At 34.6% G+C, this 11,363-nt stretch overlaps 1 pseudogene; it reads left to right on the top strand.

The window, feature by feature from the left end:
• Positions 1-8,038: 8,038 nt before the first annotated feature.
• On the top strand, positions 8,039-9,487 carry LOC111386519 (annotated as a pseudogene).
• The last annotated feature ends 1,876 nt before the right edge of the window (positions 9,488-11,363 follow it).

Here is an 11,363-nt window from a genome sequence, read left to right as displayed (position 1 = left end):
TATTACGATATGCGTATTGTGATTATGCTTCTTTTTTTTTTTTTATCAAATCTATGATATTATCCGTTACCTTCATGGTAGTTATGTGGGCTATTAAGTATTCATGAGTTACGGTGGAAAAATGTCCCAAATAAATAACGTCAAAAAAGGTGTTAAATATTATAAAAAAGGTTCCCCCCACCCCCCCTAATTGGCCTTGTTCGCCTTTTTCCCATTCTTCATATTACGAACTGTCCTAACCTTACTTGACACACAACCATGATCCATTTGACCATGTTATGTCTCCCTTCAAAATCAATTATGACCATAATGTATATTTTAAAACTCAAGTGGAACATATTATACTATATATGAAATTTGTTTTCAATCTGTGTTTTGTCTCCATTTTTTCAAAAACTCATTTTCAACCACGCATTCTTCCATAAAATAAATTTACATGTAAATTGAAGAATTTGCCTTCTTTTACCGCACATTCTTCAAAAAATCACTATTCCAAAATAAAGTAACTTACCAAAATGGGGCTTAAACAAGGGCGTACTGTACTATATTACACTATGTACTCATATCAAGTCACATACTACATGTGTTATATTACACATCATGTTATTTCACATTTCAAAATCAAGCTACATTAGATGAGTTTTATAAGTTCAACATGTTAGAGATTTTGGCCAACAACACTAGGCATGGTATCCTGGATGTATCTTTGGTGATAAAAGCCTCTGCTGTAAGCATTTAAATTGAGTTCTTCCAAAGGATAGGACAATCTAGCATATTTCACTTCATTGTGAAGTGCATAACCTTACACTTGCTGAGAATTAATCCCAATTATACAATTTGTCACAAGATATATATTCACTTGCAAGTCAAAAGCGACGACTAAATAAAGATTCAAAAGAATTCAGATAGATGCATCAATATAAAGGAATTACCCTACACTCCCAACTTGACAAATTTGAGATAGAATCTTGGTTGTCAGAGCTCACCAACAATTCTATTAAGTTGTATTTAGTCTCTATCAGGCACTTGCACTTGGTGCCCATATATAAATAAATAAATAAAATATTAGCATAGATATGAAAGCATCAAGTGGCAACAGGACATTAGTCGAGTTATACATATTACATAAAAAATAATTCTTCACGATCCTAGTCTAGATAGTACGCCAATGCTGAACCAGCTACACCGGCTCTAATAGCAACAACATCTAGTCNAGGACTTAGCGTTGATGTTGTTGTGTTCACTATTGCTGTCATGTCTTTTAGAGATACTATTCTCTATAATCGAGATATTCTCACTGTAGAAGAGGTCTATGATACTTTGCTTCTAAGGAGAAGATGGAGTATCTTGCTAGAGGATCTGGGAGGTAGGCTGAAGGCTTGGTTGTTTGTGGGAAGAATCAAGATTGGAATTTTAGTAGGAATATGAGGGACGTATCGAAATCCCGACATGCAAAAAAAGTGTATCATTATTGAAAGAAGAAGGGACATATTAAGGATGATTGCTATTCTTTAAAAAAACAATAATAAATTGCTGATGCTATTGAAAGATGAAAGTAACATTTAACACAGTGAAGGTTGATGTTGTGGAAGATTGGAAAAGTGAATGAAAGCTTATTGTGATTTCTGACGTGAAATTCGAAACATTGTGAGGAATGGGTTCTTGATTCGGCATGTACTTTCCACATGTATCCTAATAGGGACTAGTTTACAACATATGAAGGAGTTTCGAGAGGTGCAATGATTATGGAAAACAACGACCTTGCAAAATTATTGGAGTGGGTACAGTTAAAATCAGAATGTTCGATGGTATTATCATAACACTTACAAACTTCAAGCACATTCTAGAACTGAAGTGAAATTTCATATTCGTGTCGATTGATTTGATAGTCAGAATGCTTGCAATCACCTCCACCAACACCGTAGAAGGCCACGGGTGACTAACGATCTGTCCAAGTATGTAGAAAATGTGCTTACATGGGTGCAAGTCAATCTGAGATATGTTGACCAAAGTAATTAAATCCTATGCCAGTATATTTTAACAAAAAATATTTTTGTGATTCCTCCATATCACCCTAAGATGATATGGCTTCATATCTCTATCCATCATTCCAATTCAGATTTGCCTAACTAAATTGATTAGGAGTTTCATTGCCAACCCATATATGAATTCGATTGGTGATAGAGCAGGACCATTGTAATTAAAATTAATGTTTTGAAAATCGACTCAAGCATCAATTAAAAAATGTTCAAACAAGGTCGAACCGGATGCAATAATAAATAAATATGCACACAAACAATAAAAATCCTATAAAATAATAAAACTTTTAATTGTAAATTGAATAAGTGAAAAGATGGAGGTGAATATTATAATGTAGTTAGTTGGGACCAAATATCAAATTAGTCAATTATACATACATTTGAAAAATGATGGGCGTTTCAATACTTTTTGCTATCCCACATTGAAAGTTTATACAACTAATTGAGAGAAGTGCATCTATAAAAGAAGCATTCCATCCTAGATTCCTCTATGAGCCTTTGGTTATAGTGCATGAGCCCATTATTGAAGTTTAAAAAGTTTTAAATTAAAATTGATAAAATAAAATTGCCACCAGTTCACCGATTTATGGTTAAACTAGTCGATTCAACGAGTTTTGTACGATTTTTTACTATTGTTGATTAACTAGATGTGATTGGTCCATTTTTTAGTCTGGTTCCCAATTTTACCGATCAAATTGGCCAGTCCTGACCGATTTTAATAACGCAGACTAAAATAGGAGTTTTAGCTTATGAGAGATTGACGACTACTTTACATTTATTTAAATGAAAATTGAACCCTCGGAGATTATCTTACAAGAAATCACTTCGAAATAACTTGAGAATTCACCAACCAAATAATTGCTGAAAGCTTTAAGATTGTGAACATCAATGGACCAAGGCAGTATTTCATGTGTAGCTTTCGTGCTTAGTCTTTTTTTGTTTTAATTAATTTTAACGATGATTTTATTCGCAACGTGAAGAATCTTTAACCAAGTCAATATGAAGATAACGAAGTTGTTGTAGAGAATCTTTATTCTATTTTACTTTCTTGTTTTGATAATTCAAATTTTATTTTTAAAAATAAAACAAATAATAAAAAGTATAATTAAATAAATACAACCATAAATATAATATTCTACTCCTGCCGCCCACCCCATTTTTGTCCGACATTCAACAAATCCCAAATAGTTTATGGTTGGATAGACGAAATAAATAAAATTGGTAAAGAATGAAATCTTATTAGAACTGTTCATATCTAGTTCATCCTTTAGAACTATATCACAAGGACCTCTCCTTTCATTGTCATTCCTAAATGTGAGTGTCTATACACCATAATCAATCCATACTTTTATTTTTTAGGGAAAAATACATAATTTTACAATCGTTAAATGTTATAGTCACAAATCACAAATTTTATAGGTCACAACTTATTTATCTGTCACAAATTATCAAATCAAATGATTATGATTTATTTCTCGATCACTAACTTTATCATCTTATTATTGAAATGGGAAGTATAAGGTTTCAACTAATTTGCTCTCCCTCTTTTCTTTTCTTTTTTTTTTTCTTTTTTTTATGTAAAGTTTGTGTTGCCCAGTCCATGTAGACAAATTAATGCAAGACCCAACTCATCCCATCTGCATGGACTACTGGGCCCAATCGTCTTTTATATATTTTTTTTAAGAAATACTAAGTGCCTGATCCGTCTTTAGACTACACAAACTCTACCTTATCGATACCCAATAGGAGTCTACATATTTTGGAATTCATCAGGAAATACTTCATAAACCTACACGCGATTGGAAGTACAACATTCGGCCAAAGCATTGCAATGTCAACGGAGGAGGAATTGATGTTAGTACCATTTTGTTCGTGTATGATTCTCATTGTCTGTTTTGGTATTTTTTATTTCATTATAGAAGTTATTTTATCAAAAGGTCGTCCAGTACACGTTCAGGTTGTTCTTGGAATTTTAATAATAGGTGGTGGGATTATTAATTTGGTTACAGCATTTGCATATATTTGTCGGGTGCGTCAAGAACGTCTACGACTGGCAAAAGTCACACCTGAACCTGAACCAAATGTCGAAGTTTAAATTATTGCTCACAATTTCTTTTAGTGTAATGTAGTCTTCATTTTGGTTCTTGAAAAGCAATGAGGAGATGATTGAATATTTCTTCAATAGTTATCATCTTATCTATGTCTCTGGATTCTGTTTACATTTTTTGATGTCAAAGGTGTTATAAAAATATGGGCATGGACAATCTCATTATAAAATGGAATGAAAAACTATATGTATATGACAAAATTGAATTCAAATGTTTGTGGGTTTGCATATATAATGATGTTATTCTATGTGTCCATGATAATCCATTCTAAGTTTAAATAAAAAGTACATTGAAAGATCCAATAAATTTTTTTTTCATTATCCTATAACATGAATCTTTATATAATTTTTTTTTTAATATATACGTATAGTTCTAACTAGTTGTAATGAAGAAGCCTCTCTAATATTGTATAGGTGAGTCGGGCCTCCCCAAAACTGTCGTGATCCAATTAATAAATGTCTGACCTACGCCAAATCGGGTCTCACTCTCCACGTCCAAATAGTACTCTCTTTTTTCTTAAATTTTCAAAAAAATGTTCAACAATAAGAAAAAAGAAAAATAGCTGATCCCCAGCTCATCGGACACAGCCCAGGCTAAGAATGGTGCAAGACTTGTATGTTTTTTGTTTTTACAAGAGTGGTCACACTAGATTGAGAGGTAAACCTACTCGATACAATCTCAAAGTAACATAGCCAGACACGCTTCTAATCCAAATTTCATTCTTTACTAACTTATAACTGACTAGGAGTTTCGGTTTGGCTCAATAAAGAATTTGATTTGTGGTAGGACAAATCCATTGCAATTAAAGTAGTTGTGTACGTCAAATACCATAGACTATTTATGCTCGCAATTTTAGCTTCAGGAATCTTTTTCTACAAACAATTTTTGAAGAATATGAGGAATTACCAACCAAAGGATTGTTTGGTAGCTTTAAAATTGTGAATATAATTGCTTTCGTGTTACCTTTTTTATTATTATTTTTGGTTAATTTTAGTTATGGTTTTACCAAAATGTCAGTCTTCAGACTCAGGAGCATTGTGACGATCGTTATTGGCATTATTGTAATTCTTATAGCATGTACAAGCATTTGTTGTGAGAACTTGAACAACGGGCAAAATATATGTGTGTCAATGACACAAGTTTAGATTCTTTGTCAATTGCGTCTAGTTACCTTGTTTTTTTTTTTTTTTTTTAAATTTCTTGTATTATTTCATATTATTGATATTTTAAACGCCAGTTCTTTAAACGTCGAGAAAGTTCTCAAATGGCTTAAAATTAGCATACTCGATTTATTAGTTATATAAGTGTGAAGAAAATGTTTAAATGAAGCCAAGATCTAATTCAAGTGGTAACAACAAAATTTTACAAGGTCGGTAACCAAAGTTTTAACTCGATTCGGGAGGGAAATGTAAGGGTGACAATTAAAAAAAATGGTGTTTAAATATGTATCCAAAAACAAAAACAAAAATAAAAATAAATAAATAAGTAAATAATAAAAATAAATAAATAAATAAATAATAAAATTAAAAAGAGAGGAGGTTAACTTTGCCTTTTACTTGCTTGAAGTTGGAGATTTTGTTCTTTAAAATTTTTTCCAAAAAGACGTTTTTTGAGAAGTATATAAAATTCTATCAGAAATTAGTGCAATAAGAATTGGACTTCGACAAGAGATCTCGTTTCAATCGGGAAGATTGATAACTAACTCAGTTATAAACAAAACTGAATGATTAAAAATCGGAACAATAATCAGAGAACCAGAGCTGAAATAATTTTACTAGTTATAATTTTATAGAAGAAGAATTCTCTTTCATTTATTTAATTTTTTTACCACCGGTTCAATTTTTTTTACCACCGGTCCATGGGTTTTAAGGTATATACCTGACCTTGTGACTGGAATCAGATAAATACTTGTATATGTGAATGTCAATTAAAAATACACTAGATAACAAAAGAAATTGTAGAATTAGAATTAAATTAATTTAGGCGATTTTTCAGGAGTGAAATTCGATTTTATGACGCTTGGGCATTTGATTCTAGTTTCAACTGGCATCTTCACAGAATTTTCACATTCAAATGTAACAGAGCACGATTTGAGGATGAAAAAGAAATTGCAAACAAAGAAGATAATTGATCACAAATATATAATAGTTGAAGAGGATGTCAGTGAAATCATATTCAAACTATGCTTCATATCAAGGGTTTTTTTGTAAGTCTTTAATGTGAACCTAAAAAATTCAAGATTGGAATGAAAAAGTATTAGTAACTTCATATCAAACATCAAGCACATCCCAAATAAAAGAATTCATCCCTCCATCCTTTCAAACACTGGGGACCCACATGTGATCATGTGGGGTCAAATGACCTCACAGTTTTTTGGATTTTTTTTTATTTTTTGTTTTTTTCCCATTGCTTAAAACGTAATTTTCTATCAAAGTAGTAAGACAACCCAATTAATTTCCCTAACCCAATACCCAAAAAGTCCAAACCCAAATCCTGTTGTCGTAACATATGGTCTTATTTTCGTTAATGATACGTTGTTCGAAAAAAATTTCATTTTTGATCCCACAATTCAAACTGTCTGGGTCCGCCCCTGCTTTCAATGCAACACTCTCTCTGTGTTCGGCTATAGGCTGATTTTCACTAGGTATGACAAAAACACCCGTCAAACTCGATATCCTCAAGCCTTGTCTTGATCGAGACGAGAATTACCCGCTTAATCCGGTAATCGGGTCGGGTCCGGGTAATAGGGGCCTCCCCTGGTCCTGCCCCGTCTTAAATAGGGCGAGAATTACCTCCTTATTCGGGTCATCAGGTCGGGTACGGGTAACAAAGGCCTCATCCCACCCATTTTTATTTATTTTTTAATAAAGAATTCAATACTTTAAATAAAAAAAACTCCACGAAATTTCATTCTAATAAAATATGGCAATTAAGATTATTTAAGGAATATGATAACAATAAAAACCTTAGTTTACCAAATATATTCGAATAATTTAATTTTTAAAAATTAATTAATTAATTAGAAATTTTAATAACTATATTATTGTTTCACTTGAATAAATTGGGACAATAAAATGAATTATCAAAAACTATTAAAAAAATTAAACGGGTACGTAAACGGGTGAACGGCCTGCTCCGCCCAACTTGAATGGGTAACGGGGTGATACAAGACGGGAAAATGCCCGGCACGGCCGGGGTGGGGAGGGGAGCTCGCCCACCCTGAACCCGCCGTTGCCAACCCTAACTTTCACAATCACCTTTTCTTTCTTATCGGGAAAGCTTTCTTTCTTGTCATTGTTGGTTGTTTACATTAGTCAGTGGAAAGGCAGTGGAAGAGTATCAATTTTCTCAGTAACATTAATGCTACTAAAGTAAAGACATGGTTATACAGTGTGGTTGAGTTCCATAAACTAGCACCAAACATCTGGATACCAAGCTGACCTCCACTATTAGCTTGACTGTTATCAAAATGTGGCAGTTTCGCAAGTGTCCAAATATCTACCAAAGCACATTCATCTAGAAATATGATTTTGCTTATCAATGAGCTTTCTAAAAAAATCTTTTATTTTTTTGAACATTTCAGTAGGAGGAATCAACTTGTTCACTGGTTGTGTGTTAATTAGTTTGCGGGTAACACGCATAAATTTTTTTGAGCATGATTGATCCGTAATCCTTGTCATAATTCTTATTCATGCTGTTGGGATAAAGATAAGCATAATCTCTTCTGATCATTGAAAACCACTACTATCCGGGAGGTAAAGTGAAAAAGGGTTCTAAAGGTGGTGGGGCTGTGGATTCTCCGAAGACATCAACACTAAGCGAAGAAGTCAATTTCACTACAGCTGTGTGTGTTAGGAAAGTCAATAATATACCAACATTCATGGAAGTAATATGTGGTATACTGACTATATGATAATATGGAAAGATCTCCAAAATCGTTTTTCTCAAAGCAATGCCACTCGTATATTTCAGATTGAAAGGGACATTGCTTGTCTTGCTCAAGATCAAATGACTGTTTTAACCTACTACATGAGGCTTAAAAAATTGTGGGATGAACTAGGCTCCTATAATGACACTATATGCTCATGTGGCGCAGACAATAAGAGACGCAGATTGATGCAATTTGTCATGGGACTCAATGAGTCTTATAGTGCTGTTCGAGGACAAATTCTTTTGATGAATCCGTTGCCTAATGTTTCCCAAGCTTACTCTTCCATTATACAGGAAGAAAAGCAGCGCAACTTAGGTGCTACACGTGAGACAACAGAGACCTCCGCTATGGTTGTTCAGAGGGATGAACCGGTAACTCTAGCTATTCGACATAAACAAGGTTCTTCTCGGCCTTGCTCATCTAATCGCAAACCTTTGCATTGTTCTTTCTGTAATCAAGACAATCACGAGTGAGAAAAATGTTGGAAGTTAAATGGATATCCACCGGGACACCCAAGGCATGTACCAACTAGAACCAATCAAAGGAACACTTATTCTAAGCACAACAACAGCCATCGGTCTTCAGTTAACAGCATCAAAAATGGTCCAATGATGCAGGAAATTCAATCAATGACGAATGGGCTCTTTGATTTTCAAATTCAACAGATACTATCTATTGTACACGGTAAAGAAACATCACACTCGGTCACTCCTAAGGCAGATGATGCTAATATTTCCTCAGGTTTGTCACAATCTCAGTTGATCATTGGTAGTGGTGCAACAGACCACATTACCTCATCTCCAACCTTACTTGTCAAACAGTAAAGAAATACTTCTTCACCACCCGTTGTTATGCCAAATGGAAAACAGGCTCCAATTATATCTACTGGAAATTTACCTCTGAATTCAGCTATTTCTTTAAAGAATGTGCTTGGTGTGCTATCTTGTAAGGTGGATCTAATGTCTGTGAGTCGAATTACAAGAGATCTCAATTGTTCAGTAACCTTCTTTCCTCGTTGGTGTATTTTGCAGGACTTGATGACGAAGACGACGATTGGTTTGGGTAAACAACGAGACGGGCTCTATTACTTGGTTTCAATGAGAGCGAAGAACCCAAAACACAAACTAAAATCTACGGCCGCTATTACGACCAATTCATCGTGCTCTCCAGCCACATCTTCCACACATTTATGGCATTGTCGATTAGGGCATTTATGTTTCTTTAGATTAGACTTTATGGCAAAAAAATTGTTGAATTTTCCCTTCCAGTTCAATAACACTTGTAAAGTTTGTGCACTCGCAAAACAGACTCGACTTTCTTTTTCTACTAGTTCAATTTCATCAGTCAAGCATTTTGAATTAATCCATTGTGATATTTGCGGTCCTTTTCAAGATTCCCTCTCTCTCTAGTGCTAAGTATTTTTTAACTACTGTAGACGATTATTCTCGATTTACATGGGTTTTTTTCATGCACCATAAAAGTGAAACACAACATCTACTTGTCAATTTTTTTCTCCTTTGTCCAAACACAATTCAATGCCTCCATAGCTAACATTAGAGTGGATAATGGAGGAGAATTTTTTTCTATGCGGGAATTTTTTAAACAAAAAGGCACCAATTATTAGCATTCTTGCATCTACACCCCTCAACAAAATGGGGTTGTTGAGCTCAAACATAGACATATTCTTGAGTCAGGCCGAGCCCTCCGATTTCAAGCCCATCTTACTTTACATTTTTGGGCAAAATGTGTATTCACTGCTGTTCATATCATTAATCGTTTGCCCTCATCAATTCTTTCTCATCAAACTCCTTTCGAACGCCTTTATGGCAAGGTTCCATACTCTCATCTTAAGGTTTTCGAATGCGTCGCATATGCTACTGATGTACATGTCCCTCATAAATTCGCTCCTCATGCCAAAAGATGTGTCTTTCTTGGTTATCCTGTTGGACAAAAGGCTTACAAGCTTTATAATCTTGATACTCATCAAGTGTTCACTAGTCGTGATATTGTCTTTCATGAGAATATTTTTCCTTGTGAGTCCATTCCATCCACTTCCCAAACTCAAGAATCTATCATTCCTATTGTTGTCTCTGATAATTCCTCTACAAACCCCATTTTACCTGTTCAACTAACACCACCATTACCACCACCAGCCTCAACTTTGGACCCTATTCCTCAAACTCCCAATAGCTCTCCACTTGCACCAACCTTGCGTCGTTCCCAAAGACCTCATGCCCCTCCCGCGGCTTTGCGTGATTTTGTTTGCAATCAAGTGGCGTCTCCCAAATCATCGTCGTTTACGTCATCTAGTCCTTCACAAGGTACACGGTATCCTCTTTGCAATTTTCTCTATTATCATCGTTACTCACCACAATATCATCACTTTATCGCTACTATTAGTCAGGATATTGAGCCTACATCTTATGTCGAACCAGCTTCTCATCCCCACTGGCAACAAGCAATGCAATCTGAATTAGTTGCCTTAGAAGCCAATAATACTTGGTCTCTTACTTCTCTTCCACCTGGTAAAAAGCCTATTGATTGTCGTTGGGTTTATAAAATTAAACACAACTCTGATGGTACTCTTGAGTGTTACAAAGCTCATTTAGTTGCAAAGGGATACACGTAACTTGAAGGTATCGATTATCATGACATTTTTTCTCCCATTGCTAAGATAGTTACTGTCTGTTGTTTAGTGGCTTTGGTAGCTGCCCAAAATTGGTCTCTTCACCAACTTGATGTCCATAATGCTTTTCTTCATGGTGATCTTCATGAAGAAATTTATATGTCTCCGCCACTTGGTTTTCAGCGAGAGGAGGAGAACCTAGTTTGTCGCCTCAACAAGTCGTTGTATGGCTTAAAGCAAGCCTCTCGTCAATGGTTTGCCAAGTTCTCTACATCTATCCAAGCTACTGGATTTGTTCAATCCAAAGCAGATTATTCATTATTCACATGTTGGAAAGGCAAATCCTTTACAGCATTATTAATATATGTTGATGATATACTCATTACAGGTAAGGATGTCACTGCCATATCTGCTCTTAAGCAGTTTCTGCATAATAAATTTCGGATTAAAGATTTAAGTGATTTAAAATATTTTCTAGGCATTGAAGTCTCTCGTTCAAAGAAAGGTATTTCCATTTCGCAAAGAAAATACACTTTGGAAATTCTAAAAGATGGTGGATTTTTTGGAGCTAAACCTGTGAACTTTCCAATGGAGCAGAATGTTAAGCTCTCGGACGAAGGTGATTTGCTTAGAGATCCTTCTCATTATAGGTGAATTGT

The sequence above is a fragment of the Olea europaea genome, unplaced genomic scaffold, assembly GCF_002742605.1.
Source record: "Olea europaea var. sylvestris unplaced genomic scaffold, O_europaea_v1 scaffold3585, whole genome shotgun sequence".
In the NCBI taxonomy this organism is placed as follows: Eukaryota; Viridiplantae; Streptophyta; class Magnoliopsida; order Lamiales; family Oleaceae; genus Olea; species Olea europaea.
This window is presented reverse-complemented; position numbering and strand designations above follow the sequence as displayed.